The sequence below is a fragment of the Sander lucioperca genome, chromosome 13 (genome assembly GCF_008315115.2).
Source record: "Sander lucioperca isolate FBNREF2018 chromosome 13, SLUC_FBN_1.2, whole genome shotgun sequence".
In the NCBI taxonomy this organism is placed as follows: domain Eukaryota; kingdom Metazoa; phylum Chordata; class Actinopteri; order Perciformes; family Percidae; genus Sander; species Sander lucioperca.
The window spans coordinates 32,031,618-32,055,200 of record NC_050185.1 but is presented as its reverse complement, the minus strand read 5'-3'; the positions used below and the strand labels follow the sequence as shown (position 1 = coordinate 32,055,200).

Genomic DNA, 23,583 nt, shown 5'->3' with positions numbered 1-23,583 from the left:
AGATGTTTTCTTAATGTTTACTTTTGTAATTTCTAAAAAATGTGTGAAATAAATCATTTTATACAGTATTTAAGCCTATGGGCTGACATGAATTACAAAACGATCAAGAGTCTACAGCCATGCTAGTAACTATATGTGTCAAATGTCAGCTTGCTAACATGCTCATGTTTTGTAAGTAGTGTTTACTACCATTGCCATCTTAGTTATGCGTGTAAGCATGCTAACATTTGCTAATTAGCATTTAACAAAAAAATACAGTATTGGACACTATTGACCTTATGACTAACAGAAGAGACAAGGGATCACCAAAATTATTACAATTCATCCTTAAGGGAACATGGATGCTGATACAAACTTTCCCACTAAATGTCAACTTGCTGTTGGCAGTAGATGAAAAGGGTATTAAGTCAAAAGTATTCATCATCTGGGATCTGTTAATGTCTGTACCGATTTTGTACTGATGCATTCATGTTGAGATATTTCAATGTATAATTGGACAATTTGACATGATGAAAAGTCAGGGGATCACTCTGGAGATCTTGAAGATCTGCATCAAATTTCATTAGTTAGCAGTTTTTTTAGCCTATATTTTTAAACCAATTGCCACCATTAAAAGCATGTGAATTAGCTAGTGTTTCCTTTTTGAAGTCCTGAAGGATGTACAATCAACTATCACTGAATTATTCTAAGACAGAAAAAATGGAATGATTCTGGAGCTATAAGAAGCATTTTTGTCCCTATGATTTCTAGGGGAATTTATGGATGTTTATTAGCGATACATGGAGATAACGATACCCTCGGAAAGTGTAAGTCACACTGAATCTAAAAATATGTGTAACATGTCTGTGCGTTTGGCTGAGTTATGACAGAGTTATGACTCAGAGAAATTGATTTGATAAATATGACTGAAACCATGAGAGGGCTGTCCCCTGTACACCAATGTAATTCTCCAAACGGCGTAAGAGTATGCTGTGGTCCACAGTGTCAAAAGCTGCACTCAGGTCGAGGAGCAGCAACAGAGATGTTGAGTCAGAGTCTGCAGTAATTAATAGATAATTTACTACTCTGGTCAAGGCTGTTTCAGCTGAGTGACTGGAACGGAAGCCAGATTGAAATTTATTAAAAAGATTGTTGTTAGATAAATGGGCAGTAAGTTGGCTCGCAACTGCTCGTTCAAGGAGTATGTAGATAGTGGTACTGTTAAGTGTTTTGACCCTAGTGTGTTACGGTACTATGAGTGGCTCACGGGAGACGCCCCCCGGAAATAGTTGTGTATGTACGGCAGGAACTCCAGGCATGTAGAGGATTTTTCTGTTTACTTATGGACGTTAATAAAGTGGAGTCAAACTGTCACTCGGTTACATTATTGATAAAAAACAACATGGTGTCAGAAGTGGGATTCTGGGGACATTCCTCGGACGACTCCGTCTCTAGAAAGTAGCCTACGCTAACGTTTAAAGTCTCAACCGCGGTAAGCAACAACACAAATGGCAGATGGATTCAGACGTCCGGACCCTCTCGTTTTCGATGAGAATGTGGCAGAGCATTGGCGCAAGTTTGAACGAGAATACGATATCTTCATTGCCGCCGCACACAGCGATAAACCTGCCCGAACCAGAGCTTATATACTCCTTAACCTCGCAGGACCAGAGGCTATAGAGAGGGAGCGGTCATTCACATATTCGCCCGCGGTACTAGGAGCAGATGACAACATCGTCACTCCAGCGGAATCCAGAGAGGACCCCGAGTGTCTTAAAAGGAAGTTTAAAGAAATATGTAACCCTGAAACAAACGTGATAATGGAGAGGCACAACTTCAACACCAGACATCAAAAACCTGGCGAAACCATTGAGGCATATGTGAGTACATTGAGAAATCAAGCCAAAAACTGCAATTTCGGTGCATTGGAAAACGAACTGATAAGAGACTGGTATGCGGAATAAGTAGCGACAGTGTCAGATGCACACTGCTAAAAGAGACTGACCTAACGCTGTCCAAAGCAGTACGCATTTGCCAAATCAGCGAACTCACAGAAAAACACAGCAAAACCCTCTCCACGCCAAAAACTGTGACAACCGCCAGTGTGGATGCTGTACAAATAAAACATAAGAAAGTTTACAGCAAAATGAAGCGTACTATGAAGGAAAATTCACCATCAATCTCCAGCTGCCGGAATTGTTTTTGGCCAGCAGTGCCACAACTGCGGGAAGCAGAACCACTTCAAAGGCCAGTGCAGGTCCGCCAAGTCAAACAGACCAAACAGACAGGTAAACCAGCTATACGCCGAAACAGACACTGGCAGTGACAGTGAAGACACATTCACCATTGAAGGCTTGTCTTTGCATGATGATGAAGGGACAACTGACAAGGAAGGTCGTTGTTTTGTGACTGTTAATGACAAACAACTAAATCTGAAAGTGGACACAGGGGCGAAATGTAACGTTATGTCCCTACACACATAGAAACTCTTCAGGCACGCTGAGGAACTGCACATGCCAATTAAAAAGATCAATCTTGTGGCATTTGGTGGATCTATGATCAAACCAATTTGATCAAACAGTGACATTATCATGCAGGCTAAATGAACAGCAGTATAGCCTGCAGTTTCAGGTGGTGAAAGAAAATGTTCACTCCATTCTTGGCCTACAGGACAGCCTAGAGATGAAGCTGGTCACTTTCAGCAGTGAGGTATTCCACCTAGACTGTGTAAAGGATCACACCCTGTCACGGAAAATGTTTCAGGAATATGCAGACCTATTCAAAGATGAAGTTGGTGACTTACCTGTAACATACTCGATGAAGGTAAATCCAGAAATAACACCAGTCGTCAGCCCTCCACGTCGTATCCCAGCTGCCATGCAAAAAAAAGTGGAACAAGAGCTCCAAAGAATGCAAACTCTGGGAGTAATTGAACCTGTGGATGAGCCTACAGAATGGGTTTCAAATTTGGTGGCCACTCATAAGAAAGAGACGGGTGACGTGCACATCTGTATAGACCCCAGAAACCTAAACAAGGCCCTCATGCGCCCCCACCATCCTATGCGCACAGTGGAGGAGGTTGCCGCTCAGATGTCAAGCGCCACCATCTTCTCCGTCCTTGATGCCAGAAGCTCCTTCTGGCAAGTCAGACTGGATGATGCCTCATCTCTCCGCACAACATTCACAACTCCCTATGGCCGATTTAAGTTCCTAAAAATGCCATTCGGGATTAGTACAGCCTCAGAAGTGTTCCAAAGAGCCATGGAACAAATCTTTGCAGGATATCCATGTGCTATAATCGTGGATGACATCATCATCGGTGGCAAGGATCCTGATGAGCATGAAAGAAACCTGAAAATGGTACTGGATCGTGCCAGACAGGTAAAACTGAGACTGAATCCAAGCAAATGCAAGTTTGGACTCAACGAGGTGAGCTATGTTGGGCACACATTCACAGATAAAGGACTAAAAGCAGACCCTAAAAAAATAAAAGCAATTAGTGAAATACCACCCCCAGAGGACAAGCTGGCTCTACAGTGCTTTTTAGGGATGGTAAACTACTTGGGAAAATTCATCCCAAACCTGAGTGAACTCACCACACCACTATGTCAGCTGCTACACAAGGAAGTGGTGTGGAATTGGGCGGAGCACCAACAGAATGCTTTTGACAAACTCAAAACCTGCATCAGCAGCCCACCTGTACTCCATTACTATGATGTAAGGCAACCAGTGACGCTCACCTGCGATGCTTCACAATATGGTTTAGGGGCTGCCTGCCTCCAAGAGGGGAATCCGGTGGCATACGCGTCTCGCACACTGACCCAGATGGAGACGAGATACGCGCAAATAGAGAAGGAACTTCTAGCAGTGGTCTTCGCCTGCTACAAGTTCTATGACTACATCTACGGCAAGCCGGTCACGATTGAGACCGACCACCAGCCCTTGGTCACCATTCACAACAAACCATTTCACACCATCCCAGCACGCCTGCAACGCATGATGCTACAGTTACAAAAATTTGACCTGACTCTCACCTACAAAAAAGGAAAAAACACCTCTACCTGGCCGACACCCTTTCCCGTGCACCAAGATGCAACGTCAGCCCCCAGAGGCCAGAACGGCCAGAGTTCGAGGTGATGACAGTTCAACTGATATCTCCACGGCGCCTTGAAGAACTCCGTCAATACACTGCTGCAGACACAGTGCTGCAGAAACTTACCCATTTCATTCAACAGGGCTGGCCAAGACGTCCGTGCAGCGTACCTACAGAGGTGAGACCATTCTTCAGTTTCCGTGATGAACTCAAGACATCGAAGACAGGGTCATCATGAAAGGAAACAGGGCAGTCGTGCCCACCGCCCAGCACTCAGAGTATTTGAAGGTGCTACACATGGGACACCCAGGAGTTGAATCCACAAAGAGAAGGGCGAGGGAAAGTGCTTTCTGGCCATCAATAAATGAGGACATTCAGGATGTCATCATGGCATCTGCAACAGCCTGAAGCCCCACCAGCAAAAAGAGCCGCTAAAACTGCACACAGTCCCAGACCTGCCCTGGTCTCTCGTCGCCACAGACATATTTGAATGGAGGAATCACCACTACCTGGTGCTTGTTGATTCATACTCTGGGTGGTTTGAAATGGACCGGCTCAGCAGCCTGTCATCATCGACAGTCATCAATAAGCTAAAGCATCATTTCTCTGTCCACGGGATACCACAGAAGTTATACTCGGACAATGGCACCCAGTATACTAGCCAGGCCTTCCATGACTTTGCCCGATCCTGGGATTTCCAGCATGTGACAAGCAGTCCCGAATATCCACAGTCCAATGGCCTCAGTGAGAGGGCTGTAAGGAGTGCAAAGAAACTGTTGGAGACCACAGCGAGAGACGGGACAGATTTCTACCTGAATCTGCTCGGCATACGAAACACGCCCCGAGACAACACTCTGGGCTCACCTGCACAAAGGCTGTTGTCCCGTCGCACTCGGACTATTCTGCCCGTCTGCAAGCAATTGCTGAAACCAGCTGCAAAAACCCCGACCAGCATCAAAGCATAGTTAACAAAGAAGCGGCAGACACAAAAACACTACTATGACAAGACCAGCAAACCACTACGCCCCCTGGCACCAAACCAGGTGGTAAGACTCCAAACAAAAAGGGGACATAACAAAGTGGGAATCGTGAAGCGAAAGTGTGATGAGCCACGCTCATATGTGGTGATTTCTGAAGCGAAGGAATACAGGCGTAACCGACGCCACATCCTGCCAGTGATGGAGCCACAGCCTTCAAGGAGCACCACATACACTGATGAATCGAACACAGGAGGATACACACCCGACGCAGACATGGAGAAAATACAACGGACTGAAACAACTAAACAAACACCACCAGAACAGTGTCACAGACAACTAAGTCCAGAAAAGCCTCCCACCAGTGTTTCCCAGCAACATGTGGAACCGCAGGCCAGAAACCCAGTTCAAGCCGCCACTTCCATGTATCTCACTAGGTCTGGCAGAGTTTCTAGGCCAAATACAAAATACATGAACTGAACTAGATACTCAAGTCTATTGAATCCGAAATGTTTGAAATAACACTTTGTTCCTTGAGATCTACATAATGTTTCATTCTGTTAATGCATTTAGTTGTGGGACACTCGCAGAGTTCATTTTATGTAAACCAGATCATATTTGTGTTTTCTATTATAAAACTGCTGTTAGTGCAGAAGTATGCGATTCAATGTTTCTCATGTTCAGGAGCCACAGCTAAAGAAGGGGGATGTAGATAGTGGTACTGTTAAGTGTTTTGACCCTAGTGTGTTACGGTACTATGAGTGGCTCACGGGAGACGCCCCCCGGAAATAGTTGTGTATGTACGGCAGGAACTCCAGGCATGTAGAGGATTTTTCTGTTTACTTATGGACGTTAATAAAGTGGAGTCAAACTGTCACTCGGTTACATTATTGATAAAAAACAACAGAGTACAAACAAACAAACCAACCCAGACTGAAAACATAGCCTTCTTGGTGAAGGTAACAAGATTAAGTTGTTCTAAATCCTTCTTTAAATAAATTCAGTTAAGTGGATTCAAATGAGAAAATGCACCTCATTCATTAGAAAGTGTCTTGCTTATATTTTCCAACATATAGAGTATAGCCTAATATAGTTCCGATATTTATTTTCCTATGTATTTGTGATGCTTATCCATGTGCAGTAGACTGTAATATCTGTATTGGAGGATCCATGACTATATTGGCCAAGTCACCTGTGGAGCAGAGAAATGTCCAGCAGCTGCTGTAAATTAGGCTGCACAGATATGAATCAGCAGCGGAGGTGAGCTTTAGGGTAACCGTACTGCAGCTTATTGGTTTTCTCACTGACATGCGCACATGTGGGTATGTATGTGTGCTCCAAATGAGGGTTGGACCCATTAAGGCTGATAAAGCTTCATGAGAACATTGGGTCTGTATTCGTAGAGGCTTGTGAAAAAGAAGGAGGTAGGAGGGACATCTTTGGGTGAGGGGGTTGCCTGTAATATGGAACACCCTACCTCATACACACACTTTCCCTACAGTGTTATACTGTTGGACATTATTAGAAAGGTAAAGAAGAACTAACAAAATATATAAATAAGGACTAAACAGACATTCCCTCGGGAGTGGTAGGAAGAAAGTAGCTTCATTGCACTGCTAAAAACAATAATCTGGCCTTTAGAGATGGATGAACCCACCGATATTCATCATGGGCAGAATAGTTGATGTTCCCTACTCCCAAAATAAATGACCTTTTCTCAATTATGCTGACTAAATCCTCATCAGCAATTAAGTTGGTGAGTACAATTAACAATTAAGTAAAAGTTATTATAACTGTTAGGAATGATTCCCAAAATATACACAAGTAAGACACAAGCTGTAATAAATGATAATGTTTCTTTATAGACAAAATTATTAAAATAACTGGTCTCCCCAACATCTTTAACTTCTGCTTGCATGAAAGGACTAAAAAAAGTGGACAAACCCTGACAAATACATTGTAAATATCTATAAATAACTTTCATTACATCTCCTAATGTAATATTACTAATGAAAGTAATGCACACCTTAACACATACAGTGATGCTAATACATTGTAATGGAGTTCATGTTTTAAGTCAACCTTTAAAAAAACACAGATGTGTTGCTTTATCTGAATGTTGAATATGTTTTCACTATTTAATATGAACGTTCCTTAGCTGAGATATTAAGTTGTGTGAAGGCTCTGTGTAAGTGTCTCTGGGGGAGACCAGCTCATGGCGCTGTACATAATAGTCAGTTTTTCACACTTTGTCAATATTAGGCATCCATCTGTCTATGAAATTATGCTCTGCTGTGGCTGGGTTTGCTCAGTGGCTAGAGCAGGCGCACATATACTGAGAGGCTTATGCCTCGACGCAGAGGTCCAGGGTTAGAGTCCGACCTGTGACGATTTCCTGCATGTCTTCCCCCTCTTTCTCACCTAGCTGTCCTATCAATTAAAGGCGGAAAAGCCCAAAAAAAGAATTAAAAAAAATAATTATGCTCTGCTGAAATGTGGTTTCCTTAAAAAAGATTTGTCAGCTTACGTTGACTGCATGTTAATTTAATAACTCAACATCCATCAACAGTGGCAAGCAGATATTTCCCTCAGGAAATGGTAGAGACCAAAAACAGAGCTAAAAGAGAGTGAATGTATTCACTAGTTAATATGAACGTCCCTTAGCTGAGATATTAAGTTGTGTGAAGGCTCTGTGTAAGTGTCTCTGAGGGAGACCAGCTCATGGCGCTGTACATAATAGTCAATTTTTCACACTTTGTCAATATTAGGCAGCCATCTGTCTATCAAATTCTGCTCTGCTAAAATGTGGTTTCCTTAAAAAAAAATCTGTCACCTCACTTTGACTGCATATTAATTTAATAACTCAACATCCATCAACAGTGGCCCTCTATCCAGAAAAAGCTGGGGTTCTTAACGCAGCTGTAATCGATATTTTTATAGTAATGTGAAAGGGGTCACTCATAGTGACAAACCTACAGATAATTTTTTGCAACTCTTCTCGACTTTATGGAGCTTTATACCATGGTCTGGTTGAATACTCGATTCTGATTGGCTGCAGAGTGTCCATAAAAAAGTGATATAGGACACCTACTAAAGGAGTTCCAGTGAAACTGACTGTTTACTCTTCTAAATTAATGCGCTACATTAAATCAAAAAGGAAATGTGGATTTATTATTTCCAACTCGTCCTCTGAACACCACAGGATGGCGCTAAAACACACAGGCTGCAAGAAGTAAGTTATACTGCCCCTCTGGACTGACTTTGTTTCACAGCGAATAACGTTATCTCACATCCCGTTCACTGTTCATGTCGCTGCTTCAGGCTGCGCCGCTGCAGCCGACGGTAACGTTACACATCGCGGATCAAATTCTTACGGCGGCCGACAGGGGCAAACGCCCTGCAACTTAAGAAAACACACGCAAATAGACAAAACACAAGCAATTTAAGAAAACAACTTCATTAATTTGACAACACATGTGCAGCATTCAGCAAACGCGCTGCAAATACCACAATACAACCAAATACATAAACGCACTGCAAATATGAAACGATGCAAAAAGAAAAGCACGCAAACCCCGAAAAAAGAAGCGATGCAAAAAGAAAAACAACTTCATTAATTTGACAACACATGCGCAGCATTCAGCAAACGCGCTGCAAATATCACAACACAACCAAATACATAAACGCGCTGCAAATACACACAACACAACCAAATACATAAACGCGCTGCAAATACACACAACACAACCAAATAGATAAACGCGCTGCAAATATGAAACAATGCAAAAAGAAAAGCACACAAACCCAGAAAACAAATGCAACAAAAAAACGCTGCATCCAGATTACACAACGGAAGTTCTCCAGACCTCTAGAGGGAGCAGCTAGTGGAACAGCTGGATTTTCGACCTCACGGAGAGAGAGAGAGAGAGAGAGAGAGAGAGAGAGAGAGAGAGAAACTGCATAGACTAAATATTAAATCTATGTTTGAGATATGTTTTCTCTCGTTTGGTGGGTGTGTCTCGGCTCAGGTCACAGGTGATACTCAATCAGCAGAGACGTCTGTAAACTCGTGGTGATAAAACATTTAAAACTGCATCAGTGTTTAACGTTGACGTTTGTTTAAGCCACATGAGAGGGTTTAATTTCGAGGTCCGAAATTACTGAAGTGTAGGCCTCCTCAAGTGTAATATTGTGATTATACAACAACGGTTACCAACAAAATAAGTGATCAATCTGTATTCATATTGTGGAGCAATTCGCTCTTGAAATACAAAAAACAGACAGGATTTATAGTCCCTCCCTAGTAGACTAGTAAACCAGACAATTTACCGTGGGATTTATCAAACTGAATAAATCCTGCCTGCACATATAAACACAAAACTGCTTTGCTAACTCCAACGTGTTGTAAGTAAGACATCTGCTGAAAAAGTTATTGTATTCATTAGTATGATTGCCGTACTGTTGAGTTCACAAACATCCAGCACACCAAAGTACAAAGACATAGCGGACCAGACGCAAGCTTTTATTTTGAAAAGCCGAAGCTCGGGGACAGCACCAGCCGGGAGGGCATGAGACAGGAGCATAGACTGTATATTAATAATATATTATGTTATTAATAATAATAATAATAATAATATGAATTTAATATCGGTTAATAACGGTCGAAAATCCAGCTGTTCCACTAGCTGCTCCCTCTAGAGGTCTGGAGAACTTCCTTTGTGTAATCTGGATGCAGCGTTTTTTTGTTGCATTTGTTTTCTGGGTTTGTGTGCTTTTCTTTTTGCATTGTTTCATATTTGCAGCGCATTTATCTATTTGGTTGTGTTGTGTGTCTTTGCAGCGCGTTTGCTGAATGCTGCACATGTGTTGTCAAATTAATGAAGTTGTTTTTCTTTTTGCATCGCTTCTTTTTTCGGGGTTTGCGTGCTTTTCTTTTTGCATCGTTTCATATTTGCAGTGCGTTTATGGTATTTGCAGCGCGTTTGCTGAATGCTGCGCATGTGTTGTCAAATTAATGAAGTTGTTTTCTTAATTTGCTTGTGTTTTGTCTATTTGCGTGTGTTTTCTTAAGTTGCAGGGCGTTTGCCCCCTGTCGGCCACCGTAAATTCTTCGTAAAAATCGTTATATTGTTTTGGGAACAATGACATGGCTGGATAGCTAACTTGTCTTGTTGTTCAACATACTGTCAGATTATTTTTACTGATTGCCAACTGTACAAAATGTTATTGATTTTGGATCTTGCTAGCATAACGTTAGCTTTGTGGCTCGTAGCTAAACTGAAGGGTTCTATCAGCTGAGCGGACTATATAAATATCTCCGGTTGCTAAGGGAGGCAAGTCGTATCTAAGGTCCTTCCTAATTCCTGGGGGAGTCTACAACGTTTGCATTGCATAAGAACCTGATGGATGGGAATGATTGTTCCAAGTATTAGTCAAACCGTCAGGCGTAACCAGGGAAACGGAGTTATTGTTTGGATAAACTTTAGATTTCAATTGTAAAACTAATTAAAATATGAACTAATGTTTTAAAAATATGTTATTTGGCAAGTGACCATGGTATAAGCGGGTTAATGCCCTTCGAGGTGTCCATTGTCAGGTATTAATGGACTTCGGCGGAGTCGGACGGTTCACGCCTCGCCGTCGTCCATTAATACCTGACAATGGACACCTCGTCGGGCATTAACCCTTACTTATAGTGACTTTCAGCTCATTGTTTAGCTGTCTAGCTGTTGTTTTCAGCAAAAACACTGCAGATATTTCCCTCAGGAAATGGCAGAGACCAAAAACAGAGCTAAAAGAGAGTGAATATTGGACTTACCCCATTAACAACTAGATATCTTAATGTTTGATAACAAGTTTGCCGTATCAACTTAATAGATGACGATATGTCAATGTTGTGGCAAAAAAATTCAGTTATTGCAGGTTTAAAGAATATTCTTTGGCTACCTTTACCAAGTGTGGCAATGTTGTTGGTTAGAGCATTTTATGTGGTCCTTAAAGGAAAACTATGGTTTATTTAATCTTAATCTTTAGTTTTTTTTGTTATTATAACATTGTACTCAGATGATTAGACAGTTTGCGGACACCCAGGTTAGTGGAACTTACTTCGAAGAGAATATGGAAGTGGACAGTAAATGTATCACCTAAACTGTTGGATATACTTCATTAAATAAGCAACAGTGCGGCTGACCTCATCCTTTTTATGTGCTGTTTGGCAGACACATCATGAAATACACAGCTGTGAAACTGGCACCACAAGAAGTGGTGCTAATGCTGTTATTGAATTCCTTTCACATTTACAAGAACGTGATTTAGATATTGTTCTAGAAGGCACGGACCTCTCAGTCAGCTCTGCAAATTTTATTCTGAATTGTCTATTTTACAAATGTTAGTTGTGCTTCATGTGGTTGACGTTGGACAGTGAAGGCATGCGGCTATGAGTCCCTCATCAGGATTGGGAAATCAACTTGCCAGTCTCCTGCTGACTCTGCTAACCTAGGGTAGCTTTTCATATGTAAACATCAGAGTAGACACTGCTGCATCCTGCCGGCCAGTGTGCAGGCATTGGAAGGTGAGCTGGGTGGCCTCCGTGCCTGCGTCGGTTTCCAGCTGGATGTCAAAGCTGTGGTGTCCTTACGCCGAGACTTAGCTGGATCCTGGAGTGCCGGTGCCATTCAACAAGGTGACTCTTTTTCTGTGTGCCGATCTGATCGCCACATTCTGCTTTATGATGAATCATGCACAAGTTATAGGAGCTGATGGGATTACATTTCATTTGAATTGTACCTTGTACAATTTCCTCTGACAAATTAAGATTGATTGATTGACAAGTTTATACACTGACAGAGAATCCAGGGCACTGCTGGGGACGCCACGAGCCAGGCTGTGGCCCGAAAACAATGTCCAGTGCACCGGACTACCTTGTAGTTTCTTTGTTTACTCCATTGTGTGCACTGTGATCATCTATTTCTGAATACTTTTATCTTTTAAACTTCCTCTCCAACTGCACATTGTGTTTGTTTTAGCTGTCCATTGTGTGATGTGATTGACCAATCTTGATCAACAGCACTGCCCGCAACCCCTGAAAGCACCAGGAGCTTTAGTATTAGGATTTAGTATCATCCACTGAGCAGTGCTGAAATTTAGTTCCAGGAACTAAGTCCCCTGGTTGGAAATAAAGCAGACCCAATGACTACAGGCCAAGTTGTTTGAATTGTCATAGTGTAAAAAGCAAAGGTGTTACTAATAACATTAACAATGGCTCTGTTCTGTTCAATAGTCCCAGTAAGTCATGACATTGTGACAGCGAGCCAGCATGCACAAAACCAGGACCGTGAAACTGAAGCAGCTAAATGGAATTCTGCCATCATTCATTTTATTATTTACACCTGTGTGCTTTTTCTACTGTGACAAAAAGGCTTCTGGCTACACGGTATGTCATGGGGCTATACTACCATTTAGTACTGATGCTCAATTGTCCATTACATCCTGCACTTCACAAAGAATGTATTCTATTTCACAGGCTCACTTTCACCATCACACCAACACAAACAAAAGCAAGAATCCGAGCAAGAATCTTTGCAGGAAGCCCGGCCAGCTTGTTTGGCTGTTATCCGTTATCTCCCAATAGCGTTTCCTTTCTCTCTTTCTCGCTCCCTCCCTCGCTGTCTCTCCCTCGTTTCTCCCCCTGGTTAGCTCATGTTTTATGGATGCTAAGTCGTAAAGGATTTACGAGGAGTTTAGTTCACTCATCCCTTGGTGGTTGCACTTTTTGCATTGCATCGTTTTGAGCATTTTGTGCCTCTTGGCGATCTCTCTGGGGATCTCCGCTACATTATTAGCTGTTATATTAGTTGTTTTTTGATTTGGAAATCTAATGTGTGTTTTACCCGGTTTCCATAAAAGTATAGTATATGTATAGTATAGAGTAGGGCTGGGCAATATATCGATCGATTATATCGATATCGTGATATGAGACTGGATATATCATCTTAGATTTTGGATATCATAATATCGTGATATGACATAAGTGTTATCTGTCTGTGGTTTTAATGGCTGGATTACAGTAAAGTGATGTAATTTTTTGAACTTACCAGACTGTTCTAGATTTTCTATTATTTGCCTTTACCCACTTAGTTATTATATACACATTCATGATGATTATTTATCAAAAATCTCATTGCGTAAATATTTTTTTGTAAGCACCAATTGTCAACCCTACAATATCGCCACAATATCGATATTGAGGTATTTGGTCAACAATATCGTGATATTAGATTTTTTCCATATCGCCCAGCTCTAGTATAGAGGGCCATGGGCCACTAGCAGTGCTGGTGGTCGCTGTATGGCTGAATTACGGTCACCCATCTGTCAAATGCTTTTTCCCACAGGGGCAACAGCATAGGAGGCAGGAGTCCACTGGCTGCTGCATGCACTTAATGTAATTGTGTAACTTCAGTTCAGTTTCTGATTGCGTGATTTTATGCGTGTGAGCAATATACACTAACATTTTGCAAATATCTTGGCCGATAGCTTCTGATATGATGGATATGATGCTGTTTGTTTGATTACATTTATTTACTGAAGAGTTTGTAATGAGGCTTTCTGAATAGATTCCACACAGACATACATAAATATGTTTGTTTTCTTGCTGTTATTTTTCTTCAGATTTGTGTTTCATCTGAATGTAGGAGTTGTCTAGAGTTTGTCTTTCTTAATAGGACAAAAAATAAATATGTTTTTTTCACAGGATAATGAGAAGATTTGAAGGTATTTCATAAGATCTGGTGGGGTTTTAACTAGCTTCCTTTTTGTACGTGCGCACATACACACAAGGCTACCTCTAATTCTCTTAGCGTTCAACCTCAGGCTGACTAATTTTATCACAGGGTGGAGGGAACTGGAGGAGGAGGAGTGTGTAAATAATGTGCAGAGCTTTATCTTCCCTCACTGCCCTGCACCATCACTCTTTAACCCAGGGCATGGTTGGAGACAATGTCAAGCAGACAGAATACTGTGCACTGCACAGAGCATGTGTGCGTTCATGTGTAGGCCTACACTTGCATAAGTGTGTGTGTGTGTGTGTGTGTGTGTGTGTGTGTGTGTGTGTATGTAGTAAGAATTGGTCTGTCAGTGGCATGCGTGCATTATGTGGAAATGTGCTGCAATGATGTCCAGTGGGACTCTCTCTCTCTCTCTCTCTCTCTCTCTCTCTCTCTCTCTCTCTCTCTCTCTCTCTCTCTCTCTCTCTCTCTCTCTCTCTCTCTCTGTGTGTTTATGATGCCAAAGAAAAAGTCATGCACACAAATGCGTACATGCAGGCAACATGCACTTGATTGCACACAAGCACATTGTACAAAATATGCCTTATTCATTCTGACACACACACACACACACACACACACACACACACACACACACACACACACACACACACACACACACACACACACACACACACACAGTAAATAAAGGAGGCAGCAGTGTGTTGCTAGGTGCCAAGTTTAACAGGGACATACACAGTGGTATCATATAATTTTGTCTTTTTCAGATATTTACACGTCTACGTTTCTGCTTTCTGTTACCTTCTGGTGTAACACAATACACAATACTGATACAGTCTGCAGCCAGTTTTTGAAAGCTGTTCCAGTTCCTGTTCTTTTTTTGTCTCTACAAATGAGGTTATGTCTGTTTGTTTGTTGTATGTAGGATATTTCGGGGAAAGTCATGCAATAGACCAAGAAACAAGATCACATTGTTGCAGATCCTGGATTTCTTAAACCAAATTTCTTAACATTGCAAAGTATTATTGATAATTGTTGGTGTTTTCTTATTAATTACTGTGCTTGTCTGTTTTTCAATGCAGATTAAAAACTTTTCCAATTTTAAAATGACTGATTTAGTGTGATAATGCAGCCTTAGTTGGGGTTATAGGGTAAATATGTTTTCATATAGAATTTGTATACTTTCCTATAAGCGAATATTCAGTGTTTTAATAGGATGTATAGTGACTGTTTTATTTTAAAATCTGTATGTGTTGCAGTTCTGCTAGCTTTAGTTTTCATTTTACTTCTTCCTTTGTTTCTCTACAACAAAGACAGTCCTGGGAAGTGTGGTCCTTATACAGTATATATAAAAATATAACTAGCTGATTAGCATAGCAATTAGCAAGGATGTCATTCTTTTTTGCAGATATTTGGTATCATAAACCAATTTATTTTAAGGAATTAGCCGTTAAGTTTCATCAGGAACGTACGTAATGCTACAGTGAGGATGATTTTGTTGTCAAGCTGACACAATGTGAACCTGTTCAACCAAGTAATTAATCCTTTAAATAAAGGAAATGTGAGCTTCATTGAAGCCACTATATTGTGTCTGACAGTGTCAACAGAGGTGTTGAATTAAGGGAGGGAATTGAGCGATTGCTTGCTGCTCTGATCCTGTTCAAAATGGCTGCCTGCCCAACTTGAGCCCTGTGTACGGTCGGTGAAATAGGGATGGTTTCTTTTCATCTGGACTGCTCAGACAAGACGCCTGTATTGATTTTTACCTCGTTGAAACTATTACGGACACAATGGGCTTCATCCTCGTCCTTTCCATCCTTTTTCATAAAAGACCTCCAGTCAGGTTGCTTGCTCCTTTGTGAGTCGATGAAGATGTCTTACAACTATTGCACACGCTTCAAGAGCTGATGATGATGGCGATAGAAAATACAATAAATGGCTTTTTACAGTAATTTCAGTATCATATCACCAGATATGTCTTGAAAAGTTTCTTACACAATATATTTCTTTTGGAAAATGTTCTTTTGTCTAAATCTCAAACATTCCATCCTTTGAAACGTTGATATTTTAAGAAACTATTGTTATCATTTCTCATAACTTTAAACAGTTGCTGTCAACTTTATTACAGTTCAATTTCATACGTAATGGCTGATTATGAAGCAGTTTCTGAAGTTGTTCCACCATTATAAAGAGCCAAATAAGAAAATTAGTGCTGCATCTATCCAAGCAGGCAGAAATATGATAAATATGATACATATTTATTTTTAGTCCAGTTTTAAACGATAAGGCTGATGTTCTATATTTTCTTATTTTATTTAAAGTGAATCCTATTTCGGTAGAAAATGGTTTAAAGTCTTCAGTTAGATACAATAAATGTGTTTTTTTGGGGGGATTTGGGAATGAGTAGCTTATCAGGAATTAATTAGAATCATAGTTTCTTTATACATAATAAATCACTGATTGATTCCACTGTGGGCAGGAACCATGCATATATTGACAGTTGTGTCAACATATTTTTATCCAAAGAACCTTTACATTACCAGAAGTGCATACTGTTTTTCCATATGTGTGGCTGTTTTGTTATTGGCATTAGCATGTTGATTTACTGTGTAGTACCTCTGTGTAAGTCATTCCAAATGTTATCTTGTGGATTGTATCATCGCAAGAAAAAGAAAAGAAAAAAGGTATATATACTTTAAGTATTGTTTTGGTGATTTATACCACAAATAATTTAGCACATAGAGGTTTGAAAGGCTGATGGATCTTGGGGAGTTACTGTAGGAGAAATCCAGGAAGCCATAAATAATGCAGGTTAAATATTCCCTTATTCATCAGTCATTATTCCACTTTTCCTCTGAAACGTAATTGATTAAAACAGGTTTGGATATTTTACTAGGAAAGGATTTGAGATTCAAAGAATTTGCCATAACTCAAATTTCAGTGGATTGACTCCCCAGCAGGCAGCATGTATTGGATGTTTTTGCTCTAAAACAAGTGGTAAATAATGGAGGTTTGTTCTGTGCAGCCAAGATCGATATATTGACAGGGCAGAGGTCGGAGGCAGCCATCATCAAACTGCCCTTTTGCTGTGGGCAGGGCCTGACACCTGGGGGACAGAGGGGTCACTGGCACCAGACCATATCTAACCGTCCACGGATTTACACAGAGCACTGATGACAAAGCAGTTCAGCCGCCCAAAGTATTGCTTGTCAATAGTACCGGATTGGGAAAGCTTATCTCATATTAACTTTGTTAAGCGTCAGATGATTCCTGGCAGAAGATGCACTTCAGCCAAATTCACCCACATGAGTTTTTGTTGTTGTTGCAAAAAAAGACGTGAGTTGATTTCTGCTGTGTAAAAATGACAGAAGTTAGTGTGTCACACGCAGAATGTCTGGCCCATTGATTAGAGTGAGCTGCAGTGGCTGTGTGTGTGATCTGACCTGTTTGTGCAGTGGAGTGTGAGGCCAACGGATGCTGTTTCAGGGTCAGTGCTGGTGTGGGACTAAATGGACCAGTCCAGGAGGCTGGCCTGTCACTAGTGGCCGCCCACTCACTGTCAGTACTACTGCTGTCACATCACTACTAGGTCAAAAAGAGCAAACTCTGTTTAATACAGCTTGACTCTGATGGATTGCTATTGGCCACTGGAGCAATCCTTTGGATTTTCTGTGAAGCCGTGTGTCTCAAAACACGTGTCACATCTCAGACCGACTTCAAGTCACTTTGACATTTTTTCCGAAATTCTTTTTTTTGTTCTGAAAATGGGTTGTCTTGTTTTCCCACACAGAGTCCCAGAAGCTACAAACGGTTACACTTTACTTGAAGGTAGCTACATAAGAGTGACATGACACTGTCATGAACGTGTCATAAACGTTTATGACATAACGCTTCTTTTAGTAATTGTCATTTGGTTTTTGTCATGATAAGTTATGGTTATGGTTAGGGTTAGGGTTCATGTGTCATGACTGTGTCATGACAGTGTCATGTCACTCTTATGTAGATACCTTCAAATAAAGTGTTACCCTACAAACAACAGATTGACCAATAAAATCTGTCTTTGTTTAATGATGTAACAAGATGACGGGTGAGGCAATAGCATGAATTTGTCATTGTTTCTCAACCAGTGGTGTACTGGCCATCTATAAAAATCCATAGAGTTTTTACCGGCCGTCTGGTCCTGTTTGTCTCTTTACCGGCCCTCTCTCTGTGTGCCCGTAAAGAGACATTCGCGTTGCACATGAGAGCATGCTGCATGCGTGTTTCGGGACTGGGTTCACTGGCCAATCACAATAAGTTAGTTAAACTTGTGCTTATGTTATAGGCTCTGCCATAGCCTGCTCCATCGCTATTGTTGTGGCTGTGTTGCTGTTTCCAGTGGATAAGTCCAGGGCTGAATTTCTTTTCCACCACTGTTCTCAGCCTAACTATAGTCCACATCTTAGTTTTCTGAGTCATCATTACAAGATGACATCACCTGTAAGCTGCCAGATAAATGTGAATAACAACAAAGATTCAGTGGCCCTTTAAATAAAAAAACAAAACATGATCATGTCTCAAACAGACTCTTGTGACTAATATTGACATACTGTATGTCCTGTCTTCTTTTTTGTCTTCACTCAGAGAAGTTCATGTTGTGTGCAACATTAAATAACAAGACACTGTGCAGACAATAAACTCTTCATGTTTTGGGTAAAAAGAGCCCACATAGTAAGGTCAGGGGGTGACTGCATGGAAATGCAGAAGTGATCCTCATGTTTGTCATCAGGGAAAGATACTGAACAGTCACTAATGAGCAGGCATGGGGCAAGCTGTTGGCGGTTTATGGTTTCGATGGATTACCTTCACAGCTGAGGCAATATATTTTGATGAAATGGATGAACACTCATCATCTGCCATTTGGCATGTTCCTCAGTCCTGTACTGTTCACTCTGCCAGAGCTTCTCTGGGCAGATTGTCTCATTGGCAGCTCCTGAATGTGTGGAAATGTGACCTTGAAAAGATCCTTTGTTATGCTTAGTTAGACTTAACATAAACCATGAACAAATTTAGAAAGTATTGCAGCATCCAATGTGCCACGTCTGAAAGGCAGCCCATTGGACAACTGCTTCAGGATTTTCCAAACCTTACACTAATGTTTTTCACAATGTTTTTAGAACATTGTTGTGGCAATAAGATTTTTCTTTAAACTGGGGTGGAAAATAAGTTAGAATTTTTACTCAAGTACCTGATGTACAATTATGAGGTACTTGTACTGTCCATTTTCTGCTACTTTATACTCTACACTGCACTACAATTCAGAGGGAAATAATGTACTTTTTATTCCACTAAATTTGATAACTTAGTTACTTGTTACTTTGCAGATTCAGATTAATAATACAAAATATAATCAACAAATAAATAATGTATTATAATGGGGTTAAGATAAGAATTTACAGTCTATGAATAAAATGATTGATCCCTGGGAAAAAAAATCATAATTAAAATGAGCCCCACCAGTTGCAACATTAAAGTGATGTACACGTTGAGTCATCATTACTTTTGTAACTTGAAGTATATTTTGATGCCAGTACTTTTGTATGTTTACTAATGCTTGCAAAAAAGTACACAAAAACTGTACATATACATAGAGTTTGTGGAAGTGTTAGATTTCTACACTTAACTTCCATAAAAAATATATATTAATAACACTAATTAAGGAAGTAAAACAAAAATGGGAAATATAACACCAGAAGTTAGTACCCTTCAGAATAGAAAAGTCTCCACATAATCCAGACAGGATTATTTCAGGAATTTCTAGTGAGAACATCAAAAAAGCTTTTATAACCTCATTTAAAATTGTGTTGTTGCAATTAATTTAGCAAAACCCGCATTTACTTACATGTACATTGATTATTACTGTCAGTTATGTCCTGTCTGTTGTCCTCCAGCATGTTTTTGATTGTAATGTAGCTATGAGTGTGCTTTTCCAATCAATCCCATTGCTATTGGTTTATTGGTCCCATTTGTCTGGATGTCTCCATGCAAGTGTGGCAGAGAAAGGTCCTTCATTTAAATGTGTAGTTAAAATAAATGATAAATAAATGATATGTTTTGGTGGTAGTATTATTATTGTTTTTGATGTGTTATCAGTTTCAGTCCAACATAATGAGATGAGTTGAACCCTAGTGCTGTGAATCAGGCAGTCATTACTGACAAACACAGCAGGGGCTGACAAAGTTTGAGCCACGCTGTCAGGTTTCCTTACATGCATATTGATGTCTTGTTATTCAGACTGGTTGGTATTTCTGCATAATAGCAATGCAGCATCTATGGAGAGCATGTGGGTTGGCATATAAGCATTCAGGGATATGTGTGCGTGTGTGTGTGTGTGTGTGTGTGTGTGTGTGTTCATGTCATCTCATCTCATCCCTCGAGGGGACATCAGTGGGCTCTGTGGATTTTCCAACCTCTGAACTCCTTTCTTGGTTGAGTGGACGCTTTCATACCACGAATCCTGCGAGCCTTCAGCCCTCAACATGAACACACACACACACACACACACACACACACACACACACGCACACACACACACACACACACACACGCACCCTATGAATATTTGTTAGCCGCTGTGGTTTTCAGGAAGCAGGTGTATATTCATATGTGCAGTTACGGTCCTGCAGTTTTTTAGCTCCAGCATCCAGATGTTCTCTGTAAACTGCCTGCGCTCTCTTTTGATATGAACAGTACCCAAACTGAGAAATGTATGTTTTATATTTTTAGTTTTCATCCCCTATCTGTGCAATAACTAGTGAGAATGCTGTTGTTTGTTTCCCTACGTACAGTATACAGTAAACAGATCTTCGGCGTTTAGCCAGTCAAGTCATTCAATTTCAAATGTATTTGAACAAGGTGTACTATCATTGGCTGATGGAGACACTGACTAATACAACCTATAATTTAAACCTGCAATAACTGCAGATTGCTTTGGCCACTTTTGGGGCAGTGGAAACAAGTTGTGGACAAAACATTGACATATAAACATCTTTTAAGTTGATATGACAAACTTGTTAGCAAACAGTTGCCTATTTACACATCCAGCAGGTGAATGTAATGTAAATCCAATATTTCACACACAAGTAGTCATGTGATTCAGTTTTGATATACAAAAACTGATTGTAGCTGTTTTAAAGACACATGGACAAATCTTGGCTGGCTAAATAACCCAACATTACTAATCCTCTCTAGATATTTTTTTAAGAAATATAGACATATGATGCTTGAAAATTTCTTTTAGTTTTTTTTCTTTAAAAAAGTTCAATTACCTAAAATCTTTAAATTACATATACAGTACCCTTCTTACTCATTGTGTCAAACATCATTCTGCACAGTGAAGATCTAACATCCAACTGAAGTAACAAGAAGCAAAATACATTTTAGAGTGGAGGAGGATTTTATCATTATAACCTTTTAGTTTTAGATTTCAGTTGGACTTCAAAGTTGAGTCGTCATTTGAGATTAGGTAAATATAACACACAGGTCTCTTTCTGGTCAAGTACAATTCTTCGGATCCATGACGATAAATAATAAACTGTTTGTAGTAACATCTCCCCACACTGACACTGACTTTAAATGAGTCACAACACAAGGAAAAGTTTTCACTAGCTGTGATGTTACAAAAAGCCCTACCACTGTACAGTCTTGACTGCCCTGCTTATCTAATACTGTAGTTCCCGGCATCTCCATGTACCTTAATTGTGTGTACAACAGAAGAAGACTGTTGTCTTGTTTGTCTCACTGAGGAAAGAATCTACAGGCAGATCAGAAAGACTCTCTCCCTCTCTCCCTCTCTCTCCCTCTCTCTCTCTCTCTCTCTCTCTCTCTCTCTCTCTCTCTCTCTCTCTCTCTCTCTCTCTCTCCCTCTCTCCCTCTCTCTCTCTCTCTCTCTCTCTCTCTCTCCCTCTCCCTCTCTCTGTCTCTCTGTCTCTGCACTTGGTATGGAAACAATGGCTTTGTCAGTAAAGTATCCCTCTTGTTTGCTTCCCCACCCCCCATTTTCCTTTAACAACGGGAACATCTTGAGCTCTTCCTTCAGTTCGCCGCTCGCTCTGATTCTCCTCGTACCCGGAAACTGGCAGAGGATGCTCATTATCTTCCCTTTCTGTTGTTGTTCTATGTGTGTGTGTGTGTGTGTGTGTGTATGTGTGTGTGTGTAAAAAGTGGGCAATTATAGTATGTCTCTTGCAGACAGCCAAACCTTTCTATAATGAGGAGATCTCCTTAAACAGGACACACTGCGTGTTTGTGTGTGTACTGCACAGCTTGTGTAGACTTTGCGAAAATGTGAAGTTTCCATTTAATTCAAAGTCTGACCAATAAAACACAACAGATGCAGGTTCAGTTGGTGCTGTTTTGATGTCATGAAGCAGCACAGCACGAATGCGATGTGTTTGTTAATGGGGAAGATGTCTTCTAGAATATATATCTACACAACAGCAAGGGGAACGATTCTATGCGCCGCTAGGAAATGTTGGTACTGTTGTTGCTGTATAAATGGGGAGAAAAGAACAGCTTTTGAGATGAAAGCATCAGAGGAAACGGATGCGTTTGGTTTTGATCTCTGTTTACTGCATTTAGCGGTTCCCTTGAAAGGGTTTAAAGTAGTAATCAGTGGGATAATGGTTTGTTATTTTGTCTCCAGTCGTGGTGCTAAGCATTCATTGCTGTGGGGATTTTTGCACCGCATTTCCCAGCCATCAATTGTCATTCAAAACAGTGTGCGTTCTTTTGTCTTCATCATCTGCTCAGGTGCATTTGTCAAATAGGGCTATCACTGCTCGTTAACTATACCCACTTCTTCTTCTATTAATCCTTAGCAAACTGGAAACAACACTTCCTGTGTGCTGGTATTAGTTTCCTAGCATTGTGCCATCATGCTAAAACATGTGTTTCTCTGGAGATGAGCCCTCATTGTGTGTGTTATTGTTTTCGCTCCTACACAATGAAATTATCACGGGGGAATATGTGTTTAATAAAAGATAAGTGAACTGATTCCCAGCCTGACAACATCCTTGTTGTATAAACTGTGTGGATGCTTGAATTGATAATTATAGATAAAAAAGAAAACAATTAACTAACAGGAGAGACCAATATGAAAATGAAAATATATTATACCTGAATAATTTTTAAAGCTGCAGTATTCTTTTATTTAAACAGTAGTCCGGCTCAACGGATGCACAATGCTGGGATAAAGCCTGACATCCCACGCGCCGGATGTCCCCTCCCTCTTGCTGTCTTCCCTATCGGGGAGTGTGATTGATTTAAAAAAAATTACAAACAAGCCATGGCGTTTTTTCACCTATCCCAGAATAGATACACAGTGTAGTCAGGGTTGCCCGTAATGACGAACCCACAGAGATCACCCAACTGTGTACTTCCTCTCCGCTTAGAGTTTTAGTGTCTATCTCACAATGTCATAGTAGTCCGCTCTCGTGAACCTAGTTTGCAGCAACAGCAGGCAACTGTTTTAATGAAAAAACAAAAGATTGGATAAACCAACTGTAAGCACCCTGCCCAGCACCAAACTAGCTGGTTAACATAATGGAGCATTTAGCAGCTAAAGAGCTATATATATATGTATATATATATATATATGTATGTATATATATATATATATATATATATTATGTACTTATGCCCTGATGAAGGCCTAAATAGCAGAAACGTGTTGTCATGTTATGATGATTTAGCAAAGAATATGTTAAAGGCT

At 40.5% G+C, this 23,583-nt stretch overlaps 1 protein-coding gene across 4 annotated transcripts in view; it reads left to right on the top strand.

The window, feature by feature from the left end:
- Positions 1-23,583, top strand: part of gria4b (glutamate receptor, ionotropic, AMPA 4b) — a 135,113-nt gene that overhangs the window by 45,485 nt on the left and 66,045 nt on the right. The gene's annotated exons all lie outside the window — the stretch shown is intronic.